Genomic DNA, 20,963 nt, shown 5'->3' on the forward strand with positions numbered 1-20,963 from the left:
CAGACAACGTGGAGCCAAATGATGACACCAACCTGCACATGGAGGTACTGCTCAAGAATCTTCCGGATTCAGTCTGACGCCTATGGATAAGGAATCTGCGGTTAGAAGTCTCTAGCAGATATTTTCAGTCAGAGAATTACAAGATGATGAATACAGTCTCCCAGGACATTAAGGAACATCTTCGGAGGGGGCTTTTTCCATCACCAAAGACAAGAATTAACTTCTCCATAACAAATACAATAATTCTGACAGTTTAATGGAAGCAAGCAGGTTTTGGTAGGGGACAATGCTGGGACTCAAGGCTGTTTAGGTTTGCTGCTCCACGAAGGAGACAATACAGACTTCTAACTGGAGGGAAATGATGACAGCCTGAATAGCTCTTCAGGACTTTGCAGAAAGAGTAAATGGCAAGGCAGTGGTGGTCCGGCCAGATAATATGATAATGAAAGCCTACTTGAGCTATCTATTCAATTTGAAACAGGATCTAAGATGTTGTATCTCCTAACCAATCAGATCTGCTGTTGGGCAGAGAAGAATTTACTTTGAATAAAGAAGTCCACAATCTAGAGAGATACATTGTTCACTCACATTAGCTAAGTGAAATGTTTTCATCCTTACTGGAATATTCCCTCAATCCAACAGTGTTTCAACAGATTTATCAGTGTTTCAGAGTTCTGTGAGTAGACTTCTTTCTGAATCATTTGAATTGCATCCTTCCACTGGTTTTGGTCAGGTTTCTTGACCCTCAAGCATTTGACACGGATGCTCTATTATGTGATTTTCAAATGATTGTAGTGCACACCTTTTCTCCAACACCCTTCGTTCCTCAGATACAGGCAGTAGATTCAGAGAGTCAAAATGGAATTAATTTTGATTCTGCCACATTGGCCGAGGAGACCTTGGTTATGGCTGTTATGTTTAATTTCTGTTGAGAGGGATTGGGTTATTTTTCATTATCTTGCCCATCAATGTCATCCTCTGCTGCCAATCTCTACCTACCATCTCTTCAATCTGTTTCTATGGAAGTTGACAGGTGAGGGCTTATGAATGTAGGTCTGTCTTTGCTTGTGTACATGGAAGTTACTAGTCTTCATTTAGCAAATGGTGTTGACTAATAATTCCTTTTTTTCTGTTCTGCGTGTGTTCCTGAGAATATTCAGTATTTTTGCTGAAGGGTTTTGATAAGAATTTTTCTGTGGTTACTTTGCACTTACATTAGTCGGCCATCAAAGCTTTTACATCTCCATAAACTGACTTGTCTAATGTAGAATCTCCAATTTTTAATTTGTTGAAAGGCTTTGAACTGTTAAAATGAAAGCTGAAGGAGCTATTTCACCTTTTCACTTTTCCTTTGTTTTTAGCATCATAACAAAATATTCTTTGGGAGCTCTTGGAGGAAGTGTCAGAAAATTTCCTTACCTTCAAGGCTTTTTTTCTGGTAGTGACGAACAAGTTACTTACCTTCTCTAATGCCTCATCTGGTAAAGACTCTATTTATCTGCAGATTCCTTATCTTAGAATTATTCCCAGGTGTCAGAATCGATATTGCAATGTTTTATGAGCAGTGCCCCTGCACACCCCTAAGTGGTGTTGTTCAGCTCCACGTGGTGTCGTCAGCATCATCTGTGCCTGAAGTGACATGTGGTGCCTATATAGCTACCACCCCAGTGTGCTGAGGTCAGTTTCTTTTTGTGACTTTCCACACCAGGAGCATGGAGCCACAAAGAACAGTGATCACTGGTGTGTGGAACTAGGGCCCTGACAAGGGAGCAGCCCTGTACCTGTAAATCAGTTCACAGAGCAGGTAGGATGGATGGGTCAGTAAGGAATCTGCGGCTAGATAGAGTCTACCACATAAGGTGTTATCAAAGATAAGTAACTGTGAACTTGATTCAGATTAGGAAGTCCTGCAGGACAGAAAGGGAAAAGTGCCCATTCTGATGGACCGGACTCTCCTGCCAGTAGTGCTTGGTGAACAAAAGCAGTGAAGCCAATGTTGCTGGCTGGCATATGACCAGGACAAGAACTCTGCATGCTAGCGCAGTGGTCGCAGCCTTTTTTCTCTGGTGGTATGAGCACACAAACCCTCTGGGGGCTGCTTCTTGGCCACTGCAAAGCAGGTCTTAGTAAAGAGTACAATCCTTCAGGAGATGGTTCATTTCTACATGGCATTCTTTTTTTTTGCTCTGACATATCCCTCGAAGAGTTCATTGTCCACCCAGAATTGTTTTCTGCCTTCAAGGTAGAACAAGAACGCTTTTTTTGGTTTTAGACAGTGGAGTCTCCCTTAGAGGGATGAGGCAGGGTGACAAAGGTAGGCAAAGTGATGAACTGGCCTACGTGGAACGGGGTAACCACCTTCAGCAAGAAGGAAGCTTGGCTCAAAATGACCAGTTTGTCTGAGAAGAAAGAGACATATGGAGGCTGGGAAAACAGTGCCTACAGTTCACTGACCTTCTGGGCAGGTGTAATTGCCACCAGAAAGGCCCTCTTGATAGTGAGGAACCTAAGAGGGCAGGTATGAAGCTGCTCAAAAGGAGCACACATTAGAAAGGTAAGAGCCAAGTTAAGATCCTATGGAGAGATAACGAAGGGAGATGGAGGAAATACGTGCTGTCTTTAAGGAACCTCTTTTTTTATTGGGGACCTGAAAAGGGAAGGCTGATTTTGCAGCCACAGGAAGGTGGAGATGGCAGATAAATAACCCATTAACATGCCCAAAGCAGAGCCCTGCTGGGCCAGGTTTAGGATAAACAAAAGAACTTGAGAAAGAGGTGTAGATAAAGGATCAAACTTTTTGGCTGTACACCATGCTACAAACTTGCTCCAATGGACAGTGCATACCGTCTTTGTGGAGGAATGGCAAGATAATATCACAGACTTCAGCTAGAAGGTCGAAATCTGCAACTTGTTGTCGCTCAGTCTCCACGCATGAAGGTGAAGTGTTGACATGTTCGGGTGGAGAACCTTCCCCTGCTGTTGCGACATGAGATCCTCCCGAAAAGGCAGCCTGATCGAAGGACCAATGGCCAAGCACGACAGCTCAGGATACCAGACTCTCTGAGCCCAGTCCAGAACCACAAGGATGATTTGGGTATGGTCATTCCTGATCTTCTTGAGAATTCTGAGCAACAGTGTTATGAGCGGAAAGGCGCACAGGAGGCCGGAGCTCCACTTGAGACAAAAAGCCTCTTAGAGTGGGACCCGCCTTAAAAATTCCAGTGTGCACAACTGCTGACTTTGGGTGTTCTTAGAAGAGGCAAACAGATCTAACCAAGACAATTCCTATTGCTGAAAGAGACCTTCCACCACTAGATGGAGACATCATTAATGATCTGTTAGGCATCTTTGGCTGAGTTTGTCTGCTCTGACCTTCAGTGAACCTGCCAGGTGTTGAACCACCAGGGAGGTGATCTGACATTCAAGCCATGCCCAGAGATGTATGACCTCTAGCAAAGGGTCCATAACCCTATCTTGCCCTTTTTTTGCAGTACAACATGTCGCTAGTGTTGTCCATGAACACTTACATTAGCCTTCTCTTGATTGATGTTAGGAAGGCTTTCTAATGGAGCTCCAACAAGTTGATATGGAGCCCAGATTCAGCCAAAGACCAGAGTTCTCTGATGTCCACCTCTCCCCGATGGCCTCCATGGCCCATTAGTGATGTATCTGTCCCTACTGTCAGATCTGGCTGGGAGTTTGTTAACCTCCACTGCAGATCGTTTGCAATGCCCTCCGAGATGTGGCCCATCATGGAGAGATTCCCTAAGGATGCGCCCACTGGAACTTCAGCACCATTGCAGAGCCTGTAAATGTCAGCGGGCATGTGTCACAAACAGGATGCCGGAGGCCATGAGGCACAGCACCTCAGAGTCAGTCTCACTGAAATCCAGAATAAAGGCTGTAACATCAGTATCATAGCCTGAATATCCTGAACTTGCCATTCGGGAGGACAAGCCTGAAACTGCACTGTGTCCAGAACAGCTCCAATCAAAGGCAGTATCTAAGAAGGGGTCATGGGTGGCTTTGGCAGATTGAAAGTGAACCCCTGCAAATGCAGAAGGTCCGCCATAGTCTGGAGGTGGGAGACAACCACCGGGGGTGAGCCCACCTTCAACAGCTAGTCCTCGAGAAATTGAAATATTGGTGCCCCTGATCTCTGCAGATGAGCTGCAACCACCGCCATCATCTTAGTGAACTTCCGAGGGGCAGTGGATAGGCCAAAGTGGAGCACAGTGAACTGTAAAATGCTCGGGCCTATCGTGAACCACAGGTAACGTCTGTAGGCAGGCAGTACAAGGATGTAGAAGAATGCGTCCTGTAAGTCCAACTCTAACATCCAGTCTACAGGGTCCAAGGTAGACAGAACTTGAGTGAGCGTGAGCATTCTGAATTTCTCCTTTTTCAGGAAGCATATGAGAGGCTGTAGTTTTGGATAGGAATAATAGGATAGAGCACCAGAAAGTAGTGAGAATACCAACCACAAATTCCATCTGATGCAGGCACCCTCTCTATGGCTCTCTTGACAAAAAGAGCCACACCTTCCTGGTTGAGTAATGAGAGGTGGTGCTCCGTCAGCTTCTCATCATAGGTGCCATGGGTGGAGGGGTAATCCCAAAGGGGAGAGAGTAACTGCTCTGCCTAGTGAGTCAGTCGTGTCCAACCGCAGTGTATGGTGAATTAAGCTGCCTCCCTCCCATCAGTAATAGCTTGGGAGAGTATGACTCTGGCCTCCTCTGAGACCATAGGTAGCACCAGTGCAACTGATTTCCAGAGTGAGTGGGAGTATCAGGTCAAATGGCACATGATGTTCACCGACTGCAGTGCCAGACTCGTGGAAGAAAACATCTTTCCCAAGGTATCCAGCCTCTTGGATTCCCTGTCTGGTGGAGTGGTATGGAATGCACCAGGATTTACTCTGAAAGTGGAGGCTTGAACCACCAAGCTCTCCAGGGTAGGGTGAGGAAAATAGTGTCCCGTGCGGTGGGGCAATAGTGGCAATCAACTGTCCTTTTTAACAGAAGCCCCTGTGCAGTGCTTTAGCCAGGCCCCAAGTAGGACATCCATGAGAGCTTCATTAAACAGGAGAAGCGTTTTTTAAGGGGTGACTCCCAGCTGAAGAACCTCCATCAAGACCTTCGTCTTGACAGCCACAGAGGGCCGCTGAAGGCTCAGGACCTTCGCTGATCTCCTCACCACCAAAGCAAATCAGGCTCCCTCCCCCATGGCCACAGTAGGATGAGCGACCAAGCCACTATCTGAGGAGGTGCCTAGTCCACTGACATCTGCCAAATCCTCACACCAGGTATCCTCTGTGAGATCTAGGGGCTGGTATGCATTAGGATTCAGTGGCACCTTCAGTCATACCCAAATCCTAGCCCATAGGAATCAGGCATAGGCTACGGCCTGGATGAAATGCCTCCAGTCTACACCAGAGTTGGCATCAGACAACCCCAACCAGCTTTGTGTTGGAGTCGGGTTGGAGTATGGGGGCAGCCGGTGGGTGCAGTCCTTGCTAGGGACTTTGACAGCGGGATCAACACCAGGGAAGGTAGAAGTGCCTCAACAGGTTTCTGGTCCAGATCTGTCCATGGATCCAAGGGGCCTGACTGGCACAATGGGAATGAACCTGCAAGTGAAAGACTTGTAGGGGCCCCTCCCGTGGGGCCCAAAGGTGCTCCAGCAGGGTCAGGCCACTGACCTCAAAAAGTTCACGAAGATGGGTGGGGTTTGGTCTGCTTCCTAGAAGCTTGAGGAGGTGTGAGAGAGCCCAGGCACAGGCTCAACCACGGGGTCAGGCCTCATAAGCAAACATCAACAGTAGGGCTGGCACCAGGTAAGGTTGAGGTGGCTTGACAGGCACCAGTTTGGATCTGTCCATGGTACCAAGGGGCCCGACTAGCACCTGGGAAAAACCCGCTAGTGGAAGACCCGTAGGGGCCCTTCTCGAGCCGATGGGGTCCGAAGGTACTCCAGTGGGTACAGAATGTCCAGATATGAGGTGCCTAGCCTCATAAAATTCATTAAGTTGGGCAGGGGACAGTCCGGCTCTTGGAAGCTGGAGGAGGGTTAGAGATGATTCAGGATGAGGCTCAACCGCGTGGCCAGGCCTCAAATGTTGATGTTCCCTTGTCTTGTTAGATTACTTCAATGGATAGGGTGAAGTTGAAGACCTCTTTGACTTCTTTTTGTGCTTGTGGGACTTACCCGAACTCCTGGATGACTTTGAGTGTGACGAGAAGGACTTGGAGTGGCTAGTTGGCCAATCCCTGGACCTTCCTCTTGAATGGGACAAAGACCATCACAGCGTTTGCACATGGAATGGCAAGAAGCTTGATAGAGTGCACCTTCAAGGCCTTGGGGTGCATGGCATGACAACCGATGCAAGTCTTGGTGTTGTAGTCATGCCTCGGCACTAGAGGCAGTCGAGGTGTGGGTCCATCACCAACACTGGCCGGTGACAGGTGCTATATGGCTTAAAACTAGCCTTCCTCATGGGCATCCCTGCCACACAAGGAGAAAATGTCCCAAAAATCTTCAACAAAAGGTTAAAAAAAAGGGCAGTCATAAAGTGACTCTGGGTAGCTCTTCTCCAGATCTGCACTGACTGGTGTGGAAAGAAAAGAACCAGATCCAATGAATCAATCAATCAATCAATCAATCACAATATTTATAAAGCGCGCTACGTACCCGTAAGGGTTTCAAGGCGCTGTGGGGGGGGGGTTGCTGCTATTGGTCGAAGAGCCAGGTCTTGAGGAGTCTCCTGAAGGTGAGAAGGTCCTGGGTCTGTCGCAGGGGGGTCGGGAGGGAGTTCCAGTTTTTGGCTGCGAGGTAGGAGAAGGATCTGCCGCCGGATGTCTTGAGTTGGAAGCGGGGAACGATGGCAGGGAGAGGCTGGCAGAGCGGAGTTGGCGGGAGAGGACGTAGAAGTTGAGTCTGTTGTTCAGGTAGGTGGGTCCGGCGTTGTGGAGTGCCTTGTGAGCGTGGGTGAGGAGCTTGAAGGTGATCCTCTTGTCCATGGGGAGCCAGTGGACGTCCTTCAGGTGGTGGGAGATGTGGCATCGGCGGGGTACGTCGAGGACCAGTCGGGCGGAGGCGTTTTGGATGCGTTGGAGTCGTCGGAGTTCTTTTGCTGGGATGCATGTGTAGAGTGCGTTGCCGTAGTCTAGTCTGCTACTGACGAGGGCCTGAGTCACTGTTTTTCTGGCTTCCGTTGGGATCCATTTGTAGATTCTACGAAGCATGCGGAGGGTGTTGTAGCAGGAGGAGGAAACTGCATTGACCTGTTTGGACATGGTGAGGGCGGAGTCGAGGACGAAACCGAGGTTGCGTGCGTGGTTGGTTGGCGTTGGAGGGGGTCCCAGCGCGGTGGGCCACCAGGAGTCGTCTCAGGCCAAGGGGGTGCATCCGAGGATGAGGACCTCCATCTTGTCGGAGTTCAATTTCAGGCGGCTGTTTCTCATCCACTCGGCAATGGATTTCAATCCCTCGTGGAGGTTGGCTTTGGCGGTGTGTGGGTCTTTAGTGAGGGAGAGGATGAGCTGGGTGTCGTCGGCATAGGAGAGAATGGTGAGGTTGTGCTGACGGGCCAGTTATGCGAGGGGGGCCATGTTGACGTTGAACAGCGTTGGGCTCAGAGAGGAGCCTTGGGGTACGCCGCAGATGATGTTGGTGGCTTCGGAGCGGAAGGGTGAGAGTCGGACTCTCTGGGTTCTGCCGGAGAGGAATGAGGAGATCCATTTGAGGGCTTTTTGTTGTATTCCGGCTTCGTGGAGGCGTGTTAGTAGGGTGCGGTGGCAGACTGTGTCGAAAGCAGCGGAAAGATCCAGGAGGATGAGGGCAGAAATTTTGCAGTTGTCCATTTGTAGTCTGATGTCACCTGTGGCGGCGAGGAGCGCAGTCTCGGTACTGTGGTAGCGTCTGAAACCGGACTGGGAGGGGTCCAGGATCGAGTTCTCCTCGATGTGGTGGGTGAGCTGAGCGTTGACGATCTTCTCAATGACCTTTGCTGGGAAGGGGAGGAGGGAGATCGGGCGGAGGTTTTTGAGGTCGTTGGGGTCAGCCTTGGGTTTCTTGAGGAGGGCATGGATTTCGGCGTGCTTCCAGCTGTCTGGGAAAGTTGCGGTTTCGAAGGATAGGTTGATGACCTTTCGAAGTTGGGGGGCGATGGTAGAGTCGGCTTTGTTGTAGATGTGATGTGGGCAAGGGTCTGAAGAGGATCCTGAGTGGATGGAGTTCATGGTCTTGCAAGTTTCGGCATCGTCTACGTGGGTCCAGGCGGTAAGGCGGTTGGCGTGGGCGGAGTTATCGGGGGTGGGGTCAGGCGGAGGCGTGGTGTTAAAGCTGTCGTGGATGTCGGAGATCTTCTGGAAGAAGAAGGTGGACAGGGCATCGCAGAGTTCATGGGATGGTGGGATGTCGTTGACGTTGGCGCTGGGGTTGGAGAGCTCTTTCACGATGCAGAAGAGTTCTTTGCTGTCGTGTGCGTTGTTGTTTAGACGTTCTGTGAAGTGGGAACGTTTGGCGAGTTGGATTAGTTGGTGGTGCTTGCGGGTGGCTTCCTTGTGGGTTGCCAGGCTGTCCGGTGTGCGTTCGAGGAGCCATTTCTTCTTTAGTTTCTGGCAGGTACGTTTGGAGGTGATGAGTTCGTCGGTGAACCAGGCTGCTTTTTTCTTTTCTTGGTTGGCAGTGGGCCTCTTGAGTGGTGCGAGGGTGTTAGCGCAGTCGAGGATCCACCGTTGTAGGTTGATGGCGGCAGTGTCCGGGTCAGTGGGGTCGGTAGGCGGGTCCTGGACGAGGGTGCTGGTCAGTTGATCTTCGGTGACTTTGCTCCAGAAGCGGTGAGGAGGTAGTGGGGTGCGGTGGTGTTCGGTGTGTTTCTTGAATGTGAAGTGGACGCAGTGGTGGTCAGTCCAGTGGAGTTCGGTGGTGTGGCTGAAGGTGACGTGGTTGCTTGCGGAGAAAATTGGATCGAGCGTGTGGCCGGCGATGTGGGTGGGGGTGTTGACCAGTTGTCTGAGTCCGAGGTTGGAGAGGTTGTCGGTCAGCGATGTGGTGTTGGCGTTGTTGTTCTCCAGGTGGAAATTGAGATCTCCAAGGAGGATGTAGTCCGTAGAGGCGAGGGCGTGGGTGCTCGTGAGGTCGGCAATGGTGTCGCTGAAGGGGACTCTTGGTCCTGGGGGTCGGTAGATGAGCGTTCCCTTGAGGGTGGTGTTGGGGTCAGTGTGGATCCAGAAGTGCAGGTGTTCAGCTGTCTTGAGGGTGTCGTCCGTGTGGGTGTGGATTTTGAGGGTGGATTTGTGGGCGATGGCTATTCCTCCTCCGATTCCGTTGGTGCGATCTCGTCTGGTCATTTTGTAGCCGTCAGGGATGGCGATGGCGATGTCAGGGGCTGAGGAGTCGTTCCACCAGGTTTCGGTCAGGAAGGCTACGTCTGGGGCGGTGGTGTCGAGCAGGTCCCAGATCTCGATGGTGTGCATTCGTGCGGAGCGTGTGTTGAGGAGTATGCATTGGAGGTGGTTGGTGTTGGTTGTTGCAGGCTTCAATGTTCTGTTGCAGGTGAAGTTGCAGGCGCGGCAGGAGAAGGGACCTTTGGTGTTCTTCGGTGTGGCCTGGAAGCAAGCTGTGGAGGGACCGGGGTTGAGGGCGAAACGTTTGCTGGCCGAGTAGCGACGTCTGGTGGTGCGGGGGCGTGCGGACCAGGGGGGGTAGCGCTGGGCGCGGTCCAGGCGTGGACGGGCGTAGACGGGCTTGCCTCTGGCGCGCCAGCGGCGCTGACGCACAGCGCCAGCCATTAAGAAGGGAGGGGGGAGGGAGGAGCAGCTGGGAGGCCGGAGGCGAGAGGCGGGAGGGAGCGGTGAATGGGGGCGCGAGGGGGGCGGGCTGCAGGGAGGCAGCGGCAGGGGAAGCGGCAAGGGGGAGCGCCCAAGGGGCGAAAAAGTCGGAAAAAAAGGCACAAATTGGTAGAAAAGCACAAAGGCACAAAAGGCAAATCACAAAATATGGAATACAGTCACAAATACGGCAAACGGCACAATGCACAAGCGGAATGCACAAATGGGGGCAAGAGCGCAAGGAGGCAAGGCACAGAAAGACAAAGTACACTCACAAATACGGTAAAAGGCACAAGCACAAGCAGAATACAGCAATCTGAAAAAAGGCACAAATGGGGGCAAAAGCGCAAGGGGGCAAGGCGCTGAAAAAACAAAATACACTCACATCTACGGCGAAAACGGCACAGAGCACACGGGTCTAGCGACGCTTACCAGAAGCCCACTAGACACCAGGGATGAGGCGCAAGAGGATGCCTGCGGGTGGAGGAGGGCCTCGAACATGCTAGCAGCAGCGTGGGCGGGGATTAGGGACACAGAGACAGCAAGGTGGTGCTGCGGACGTGGGGGGGGGAGCTCTTGACCGAAAACAGGTCAGAGGTCGCTCACCCTCGACGCGCAGCGCCAGCCATTAAGAAGAGAGGGGGGAGGGAGGAGCAGCTGGGAGGCGGGAGGGAGCGGCGAATGGGGGCGCGAGGGGGGCGGGCCGCAGGGAGGCAGCGGCAGGGGAAGCAGCAAGAGGGAGTGCCCAAGGGGCGAAAAAGTCGGAAAAAAAGGCACAAATTGGTAGAAAAGCACAAAGGCACAAAAGGCAAATCACAAAATACGGAATACAGTCACAAATACGGCAAATGGCACAATGCACAAGCGGAATGCACAAATGGGGGCAAGAGCGCAAGGAGGCAAGGCGCAGAAAGACAAAGTACATTCACAAATACGATAAAAGGCACAAGCACAAGCGGAATACAGCAATCTGAAAAAAGGCACAAATGGGGGCAAAAGCGCAAGGGGGCAAGGCGCAGAAAAAACAAAATACACTCACATCTACGGCGAAAACGGCACAGAGCACACGGGTCTAGCGACGCTTACCAGAAGCCCACTAGACACCAGGGAGGAGGCGCAGGAGGATGCCTGCAGGTGGAGGAGGGCCTCGAACATGCTAGCAGCAGCGTGGGCGGGGGTTAGGGACACGTAGACAGCAAGGTGGTGCTGCGGACGTGGGGGGGCGAGCTCTTGACCGAAAACAGGTCAGAGGTCGCTCACCCTTGACGCGCAGTGCCAGCCATTAAGAAGGGAGGGGGGAGGGAGGAGCAGCTGGGAGGCGGGAGGCGGGAGGGAGTGGCGAATGGGGGCGCGAGGGGGGCGTGCCGCAGGGAGGCAGGGGAAGTGGCAAGGGGGAGCGCCCAAGGGGCGAAAAAGTCAGAAAAAAAGGCACAAATTGGTAGAAAAGCACAAAGGCACAAAAGGCAAATCACAAAATACGGAATACAGTCACAAATACGGCAAATGGCACAATGCACAAGCGGAATGCACAAATGGGGGCAAGAGCGCAAGGAGGCAAGGCGCAGAAAGACAAAGTACATTCACAAATACGATAAAAGGCACAAGCACAAGCGGAATAGAGCAATCTGAAAAAAGGCACAAATGGGGGCAAAAGCGCAAGGGGGCAAGGCGCAGAAAAAACAAAATACACTCACATCTACGGCGAAAACGGCACAGAGCACACGGGTCTAGCGACGCTTACCAGAAGCCCACTAGACACCAGGGAGGAGGCGCAGGAGGATGCCTGCAGGTGGAGGAGGGCCTCGAACATGCTAGCAGCAGCGTGGGCGGGGGTTAGGGACACGTAGACAGCAAGGTGGTGCTGCGGACGTGGGGGGGCGAGCTCTTGACCGAAAACAGGTCAGAGGTCGCTCACCCTTGACGCGCAGTGCCAGCCATTAAGAAGGGAGGGGGGAGGGAGGAGCAGCTGGGAGGCGGGAGGCGGGAGGGAGTGGCGAATGGGGGCGCGAGGGGGGCGGGCCGCAGGGAGGCAGGGGAAGTGGCAAGGGGGAGCGCCCAAGGGGCGAAAAAGTCGGAAAAAAAGGCACAAATTGGTAGAAAAGCACAAAGGCACAAAAGGCAAATCACAAAATACAGAATACAGTCACAAATACGGCAAACGGCACAATGCACAAGCGGAATGCACAAATGGGGGCAAGAGTGCAAGGAGGCAAGGCGCAGAAAGACAAAGTACACTCACAAATACGGTAAAAGGCACAAGCACAAGCGGAATACAGCAATCTGAAAAAAGGCACAAATGGGGGCAAGAGCGCAAGGCGCAGAAAAAACAAAATACACTCACATCTACGGCGAAAAAGGCACAGAGCACACAGGTCTAGCGACGCTTACCAGAAGCCCACTAGACAGCAGGGATGAGGCGCAGAAGGATGCCTGCGGGTGGAGGAGGGCCTCGAACACGCTAGCAGCAGCGTGGGCGGGGGTTAGGGACACGGAGACAGCAAGGTGGTGCGGACGTGGGGGGGCGAGCTCTTGACCGAAAACAGGTCAGAGGTCGCTCACCCTCGACGCGCAGCGCCAGCCATTAAGAAGGGAGGGGGGAGGGAGGAGCAGCTGGGAGGCGGGAGGTGGGAGGGAGCGGTGAATGGGGGCGCGAGGGGGGCGGGGCCGCAGGGAGGCAGCGGCAGGGGAAGTGGCAAGGGGGAGCGCCCAAGGGGCGAAAAAGTCGGAAAAAAAGACACAAATTGGTAGAAAGGCACAAAAGGCAAATCACAAAATACGGAATACAGTCACAAATACGGCAAACGGCACAATGCACAAGCGGAATGCACAAATGGGGGCAAGAGCGCAAGGAGGCAAGGCGCAGAAAGACAAAGTACACTCACAAATACGGTAAAAGGCACAAGCACAAGCGGAATACAGCAATCTGAAAAAAGGCACAAATGGGGGCAAGAGCGCAAGGGGGCAAGGCGCAGAAAAAACAAAATACACTCACATCTACGGCGAAAACGGCACAGAGCACACGGGTCTAGCGACGCTTACCAGAAGCCCACTAGACACAAGGGATGAGGCGCAGGAGGATGCCTGCGGGTGGAGGAGAGCCTCGAACACGCTAGCAGCAGCGTGGGCGGGGGTTAGAGACACGGAGACAGCAAGGTGGTGCTGCGGACGTGGGGGGGGGCGAGCTCTTGACTGAAAACAGGTCAGAGGTTGCTCACCCTAAGGTGGCTCCTATATAGGCACCCCGCACCCCACTTCCGGCGTGGATGAAGCCGATGACACCAGGCGGAGCCGAACAATGCCAATCACCAGTGCAGGGGTACTGCTCACAAAACATTTCTGCATCTAGTCTGATGCGTAGGGATAATTCTAAGGTAAGGATCCTGAGATTAGGAGCCTCTTTCAGAGAACTACAGCCAGGATAATAGGGAAGTTGGGGATCTTTAGTTTGTCACTTTCATTGCTTAAGAATCTTTTTGGATTAAATTGTTCTCAGATTACATCCTAGTTGTACCCTCAAGGTCAACACTACATTCGATAGAGAACAGGGCATGGTATTGCCGGCTCTAGGTCCGAATTTGGATTCTTCAGAAGGCTCAGGATTGCATATTTTGGATGTTGTTAGAGCAGTCAAGGTATACATATACAGATCAGGTGAATAAAGGCAGTCAAACAGTTTGTGAAATTTTGTACAGCGAAAATGTGATGTAGATCATCTAAACTTACTTTGGATCGGTGCAGGAAATCAGCAATTTTATTAACTCAGTAGAATGCAGGGACAACTCTTCCTTATTCTGTGCAGGCTCCTTCTAACTAGAGGGGTGGCAGTCTCATAGAGCGAATGGGGTGGTGTGTCTGATTTACATTTACAAAGCAGCCGCTTGGGCGTTACCTTATTTATTCATTTCTCAGCATGAATTGAATTTGGCTGAAGAAAATGATTTGTTTTTGTTACAAACATTTTGTCAAAATCAGCAGGGTCCCAAATAATTATGCATGCTTTTATAAGTCATGCAATATATTTTGTGATTATTTTCAGAAGTGTTTCTAATAAAATGTGTTTGTGTAAACAGGATTTCTGTCCCTCGGTGTGGTATGTCATGTAGATTTTTCTAGAGCACGAGGAAGGCATACTGTTTGGATATATCCTCATTATAGTAAGGAACAGAACGAATACTTAGCTGCGGAAGTAATGCGTGGATTACTTACTGCTAATCTTCATTACTCCGATTCTTCCTTTTCAACCCTCTTAATTATGCTCTCTCTCTTTCTCCCTGTTTGGCCTTTTATCCCACATATGTTTTGGTGTTTTGGAGTGTATTTGGAGGGATAGTGGGGAAATCCGTTAAGAGAAATAAACAAAGAAAGAGGTTTCTGTAGGGAATGCCAGGAGTCGAGAATGGTATCCTCTGCACATTATAGTTAGTAATGGTACGAGGAAGGAAAATGAGAGTAATGAAGATTACCAAAAAGTAATAGAACGAAATCCACACATTACCTCATAGGCACCATTCCTCACTCCTCATGTTTTCTGGCTCAGGCACTTTGCACACTCCTCTTATATAACTTTTGTTTACCTGTTCGAGGAGATACCGTGATATCTGGAACAAGTGAGTACTTTTATCTCAGAATTTTACATTTAATACGTGGCCTCTAGATGTTTTTTCACATGGAGATGCCAAAGAAACATATTCTGGAAGGGGTTAGGACACTGTTCCTACTCCCTGGTTAAGGGCCTGTTCAGCGTTGGCAGGGCAAGGGGCACTGACAAGCATTAGCTGAAAGGATGGCATGCTAGAGCAGGTATATCTGCGGACTGCATCTTAAAGGCAGGAAAGATATCCTGTAGATGTGTGCAGGTCTCTAGGCTGCACTGCTCAAACAGGTGAGGTACAAAAAAACAAAGTATGAAAGGACAACCTGATTATTACAATATGTCGTGCTGAATGGGGGCAAAATATTAAGGATGTTTTCTATAGTCTTCTTAACTTTTGTTCAGATTATTTTTTAATTGACTTAGAATGGAGTCGGCAGGCATTATTGCTGTGTTACTGGGATTGTTTTATGGGCATACAGGTAGCCAACACGCATGATATGCCTACAAGGAGAAAATATTTACAAAGTGGCAAATGGTTGCATAGCGCCACTTTGTAAACCCTTTCACCACATTATGCCTGCGCCAGGCATAATGTATGTAAGGCGGCATTCTGAAACAGGGAGGCCTGAAAAAAATGGCACAGCGAAATTTGCAACATTTCACTGCGCCATTTTTTTGTCGTTTTTATGACGCACCCATTTTAATCAATGGGCCTCCCTGTGCTTTGCTGGATTAGTGTTAAAATGTGACGGTAGTGCAGTAAAGTACCAAAATAGCATCAAAAATGTACGCTATTTAACTAAGAGACAGTCTACAGATAAGCTAGGTGAACTAGGAGACATGCAAAGCTCCTACTACACCACTTATATCATATAGTACTGTGTCATAAGAATCACAATACTCGGAGTTACTAAAAATAAAGGTACTTTATTTTAGTGACAATGTGCCAAACATATCTCAGAGGATATACTCCCTTAGGAGGTAAGTGAAATACACAAAATATACACACAACCCAAAATCAGGTAAGTAAACAGTTAGAAAAGTAGTGCAAACACTGTAGAATACATTAGGATGCAATAGGCCTGGGGCAACAAAAAACATATACTAAGAAAGTGGAATGCGAACCACTAAGGGACCCCAGGCATAGTGTAGTGTGTAGAGGGTCGCTGGGAGTGTAAGAAAACACTAAGGGTGTCCAAGATACACCATCCCAAGACCCTGAAAAGTAGGAGTAAAGTTACCCTACTTCCCCAGAAACACACTAAAGTCGTGATAGGAGATTCTGCAAGGACAACAACTGACTGCAAAGCACTGAAGATGGATTCCTGGACCTGAGGACGTGCAAAGGAAGGGAACCAAGTCCAAGAGTCACGGAAGTGTCCGGGGTGGGGGGGGCAGGAGCCCACTAAACCCCAGCTGAAGGTGCAAAATGGCTGAATCCGGGTGGAAGAAGCTGAAGATTCTGCAACAACGGAAGATGCCAGGAACTTCTCCTTTGCACAGAAGATGTCCCAAACGTGCTGGAGGATACAGAGTTGTTTGCATGCAAAAAGACTGCAAACAAGCCTTGCTAGCTGCAAAGGTCACGGTTCAAGAAAATGGGTGCTGCCCGGGCCCAGGAAGGACCAGGAGGTCGTCCCTTGGAGGAGGAGACAGAGGGGGTGCTCAGCAACACAGAGAGCCCACGCAAAAGCAGGCAGCACCCGCAGAAGCACTTGAACATGGGTTCAAGGAAATGGAGCTTGGCAGTCATCTCAACACTACAAAGGAGGGTCCCACGAAGCCGGTGGTCAACTCAGTGAGTTGAGCAATGCAGGACAGGGTGCTCGGGACCTGGGCTGTGCTGTGCACGAAGGATTCCTTGCAAAAGTGCACAGAAGCCCTAGGAGCTGCAGTTCACGCAGTACAGAGGATTACTGTCTGGCGTGGGGAGGCAAGGACTTACCTCCACCAAATTTGGACAGATGGACCACTGGACTGTCGTGGTCACTTGGATCCAGCTCCTGTGTTCTAGGGACCACGCTCGTCGAGATGAGAGGGGATCCAGAGGACAGGTGAAGCAGAAGTTTGGTGCCTGATTTAGCAGGGGGAAGATTCCGGGAGATTTCTTCTTGGCTTCCAGTGCAGAAGCAGGCAGACAGCCCCCAAAGCATGCACCACCAGGAAACAGTCGAGAAAGATGGCAGGATTAGGCGCTACAATGTTGCTGGTAGTCTTCTTGCTACTTTGTTGCAGTTTTGCAGGCATCCTGGAGCAGTCAGCGGTCGATCCTTGGCAGAAGTCGAAGACGGAGATGCAGAGGAACTCTGGTGAGCTCTTGCATTCATTATCTGATGAGAAACCCACAGGAGAGACCCTGAATAGCCCTCAGAGGAGGATTGGCCACCTAACCAGGTAAGCACATATCAGGAAGGGTCTCTGACGTCACCTGCTGGCACTGGCCACTCAGAGGCCTCCATTGTGCCCTCACACCTCTGCATTCAAGACGGCAGAGGTCTGGGGCACACTGGAGGATCTCTGGGCACCACCCCTGGGATGGTGATGGACAGGGGAGTGGTCACTCCCCTTTCCTTTATCCAGTTTCATGCCAGAGCAGGGGCTGGGGGACCCCTGAACCGGTGTAGACTGGCTTATGCAAGGAGTGCACCATCTGTGCCCTTCAAAGCATTTCCAGAGGCTGGAGGAGGCTACTCCTCCCCAGCCCTTAACACCTATTTCCAAAGGGAGAGGGTGTAACAACCTCTCTCAGCGGAAATCCTTTGTTCTGCCTTCCTGGGACTGGGCTTCCCAGACTCCAGGAGGGCAGAAACCTGTCTGTGGGTTGGCAGCAGCGGTAGCTGCAGTGAAAACCCCAGCAAGCTAGTTTGACAGTACCCGGGGTCCATGCTGGAGCCCCGGGGATGCATGGGATTGGCACCCCAATACCAGATTTGGCATGGGGGGACAATTCCATGATCTTAGACATGTTACATGGCCATATTCGGAGTTACCATTGTGAAGCTACATATAGGTATTGACCTATATGTAGTGCACACGTGTAATGGTGTCCCTGCACTCACAATGTCCAGGGAAATTGCCCTGAACTATGTGGGGGCACCTTGGCTGGTGCCAGGGTGCCCTCCCTCTTGGTAACTTTGCACCTAACCTTCACTAAGTGAGGGTTATACATATAGGTGACTTGCAAGTTACTTAAGTGCAGTGTAAAATGGCTGTGAAATAACGTGGATGTTATTTCACTCAGGCTGCAGTGGCTTTGTGTGTAAGAATTGTCTGAGCTCCCTGCGGGTGGCAAAAGAAATGCTGCAGCCCATAGGGATCTCCTGGAATCCCAATACCCTGGTTACCTAGGTACCATATACTAGGGAATTATATGGGTGTTCCAGTGTGCCAATTAGAATTGGTAAAAATGGTCACTAGACTGCAGTGACAATTTGAAAGACAGAGAGAACATAAACACTGAGGTTCTGGTTAGCACAGTTAGGCACCACACAGGGAACACATTCAGGCCACAAACTAGGAGCACTGGGGTCCTGCCTAGCAGGATCCCAGTGAGACATATAAAACACAATGACAAATAGGGTTTTTTTCTATGAGCACTTATAGGAGGCTGGCCTGGCTTATAGTGGGTACCTTGTGGTACTTACACTCTGTGTCAGTTCCAGTGATCCCTTATTAGTAGAATAGAGGTGTTTCTAGCAGCTTAGGCTGATAGAAGGTAGCTATGGCAATGCAGCTTAGGCTGAACTAGGACACATGCAAAGATCCTACTATACCACTTATATCATATAGCATAATATCATAAGAAAACACAATTCAGAGTTACTAAAAATAAATGTACTTTATTTTTATGACAATATGCCACAAGTATCTCAGTGAGTACCCTCAGTTAGAAGGTAAGTAATATACACAAGTTATATGTACACAAACCCAAAATAGGTAAGTAATAGTAAGAAAAGTAATGCCAACAGTGTAGAATTACAATAGGATGCAATAGGTGAACGTAGGTCTAGGGGCAACACAAACCATATACTCCAAAAGTGGAATGCGAATCACGAATGGACCCCAGACCTATGGGAGCTTGTAGAGGGTCACTGGGACTGTAAGAAAACAGTCAGGGTGTTCTGGAGATTCCTTTGTGGCTAGGGCATAGCAGAGCAGGTCTTGATGAAGAGGATGATCCACCTTGAAAAAAATATCTTCTATATCACTTTTCCGTTTTTGGCATCACAGTTTCCCACAAAGAGCTCTTAGTCCAGACGAACGTCCTTTGTGCAGTCTAAGTAGTAGTTGACCATCTGCCTAAGATCCAACCTGTGCAACTCCTCCTCCTCCTCAGTGGGGTGGGAGAGAGGATAAAAGGTTGGAAGTCCTGTTTTGCATCAAAAACTCTGGAAAAAAGGTAATAAAGTGAGGATGAAAACGCAGAGTTTGCAGCTCACTCACCCTTCCGGCTGAAGTAATACCCACCATAAAGTCTTTTAGTCTGCATCCATAATGGACAGCTATGAAGGGGCTCAAAAGGAGTCCAAGTAAGAAAAACTAGAGCTAGATTAATGTCCTACTGAGACACAACAGATGGAGTAAAATAGTTTAGTCAATCCCTCATCACACAATAATAGAGCACTCAGGGAGAAAAGTGAACACAGACAATGCCCCTAAATACCCTTTGACAGCACCAACAGAACAGCCTCTCTGGGCAAGGGACAATGCAAACTGAATAACCTGAGGGAGCTTGGCCTGCACAAATCAATACCATTGTCTGCACAACATGTAATTAAGTTGCCCCATCTGCCAAAGTACTATCTTCGTGGCACAACAATGTGCGGAAAATATGGTGTCCACCACTTCTGGTGGCAGTTGAAAGGAGCTGAGATGTCCCTGCTCAATCGCTAGGCATGTAGGTGGAGGCCCTGAAGATTGGGGTTAAGCAGCATCCCCTCCAATTGGGAGAGGAGGTCCGGTCTGAATAACAGCTTGAGCAGGGGATACAGGGAGAAGCACTGAAGGTCTGCATACCACACCATTCATGGTCAGTCCAGGGCAATGAGAATTACATTGGGCCATATAGTGGTGAATCTTCCTCAGAACCCAAGGAATCAAATGAATGGGGAAAATGTGTAGCACAGCTGAAAGCTCCATCTCAACCGTAACACGTCCCCCATGGCTCACCTCAACGGAAACTTGAGAGTAGACGTGCTGCATTGGGCATTATTCAGCCAGGCAAACAAGTCCACCTGTGAAGTGCATAACTGGGTGAAGATGTCCTGAACTACCTCTGGTAGAAGATGCCACTTGTGATCATCAAGATAATGAGGTTGGGTGCTCTGACATTCAGAGACTCCACTAAGTGATTGGCAGTTAGCCTTATCCCCTGGCGGGGAGCCCATGACCATAGTTTCAATGTTTACAGGCAAAGGAGGAAAGACCCCTCTCCCCCTTGTTTGTTGACATACAACATTGCTATTTTGTTATCCATCAGGATGTGGATGGAGTGAACCTGGATGAAGGGGGAAAAAGTACTTGAGTGCCAGATGAAATGCCCGTAGTTCCAACAGGTTGATGTGAAGAAACTGTTCTTCTAAACACGAGAGGCCTCTGATCTCAAAATCCACCAGATGGGCTCTTCACCCTAGACTGGAAGCATCCATTATTACTCTAGTCATAGTTGGAGGAAGACCGAAGGCCATCCCCCAGTTTGGATTAGCCTTGTTCCCCCAGCAAACCACCTTTACTGCAACACTGGAGGAGATCACAGTGGAGTTCGACATGTCCCTCCTGTACAGTGTCACCTGCCAACATACATGCATGACTTGGAGAATACATGAAGCCAGCAGACCTAGGAATTTTTTGACTCTCAGGATTGGAAGTCCAAACCTTGCTGAAAGAGACCATTTCCTAAATGTTGGTGATCCTCTAAGGTGGAAGAAAGGCACCAAGAAGGGTGGTGTTTAGTACCAACCCTATGATCTTGAGTCATTGAGAGGGCTACAGGTGAGATTTGGATTTGTTGATGGAAAAGCAAGGTTAAACATCAGAGATGTTGTCGACTACAAAAGATGCAAAACCACCTCTGGCTAACTGTCTTTGATTAGCCAGTCTTTCTGGTATGGGAAGATGGGAATCCCTAAACTTCTGTGATGGCCCGCAACCACCTCCATTGCCTTCATGAAGACTCATGGCGTGGTGTGAAGCCAAAGTGTAGCACTGCAAATTGGCATTGCACAGAACCCACTATAAAATGCAAGTATTTATTGTGGGACCGTAGGATTGGGATGTGTAAGTATGCATCCTGCAGCTCCAGAGACACCATCCAGTCTCCAGTTCCAATACCAGTAACACTTGAGCTAAGATCAGCATGTTGAACTTTTCAGTTTTGAGGAAGACGTTTATTTCCCTGAGCTTCAGGATCGAGCGCAGACTGCTGTCCTTTTTTTGCACCAGGAAGTCATGGAAGTATCATCTTTGACCCTTTTTCATGTTCCAACGCAAGCTCCACTGCTTCTTTCTAGAGGGGCGCTGCCGCCTTCTTCAGAAGG

This window comes from Pleurodeles waltl, chromosome 4_2 (genome assembly GCF_031143425.1).
Source record: "Pleurodeles waltl isolate 20211129_DDA chromosome 4_2, aPleWal1.hap1.20221129, whole genome shotgun sequence".
Taxonomy (NCBI): Eukaryota; Metazoa; Chordata; class Amphibia; order Caudata; family Salamandridae; genus Pleurodeles; species Pleurodeles waltl.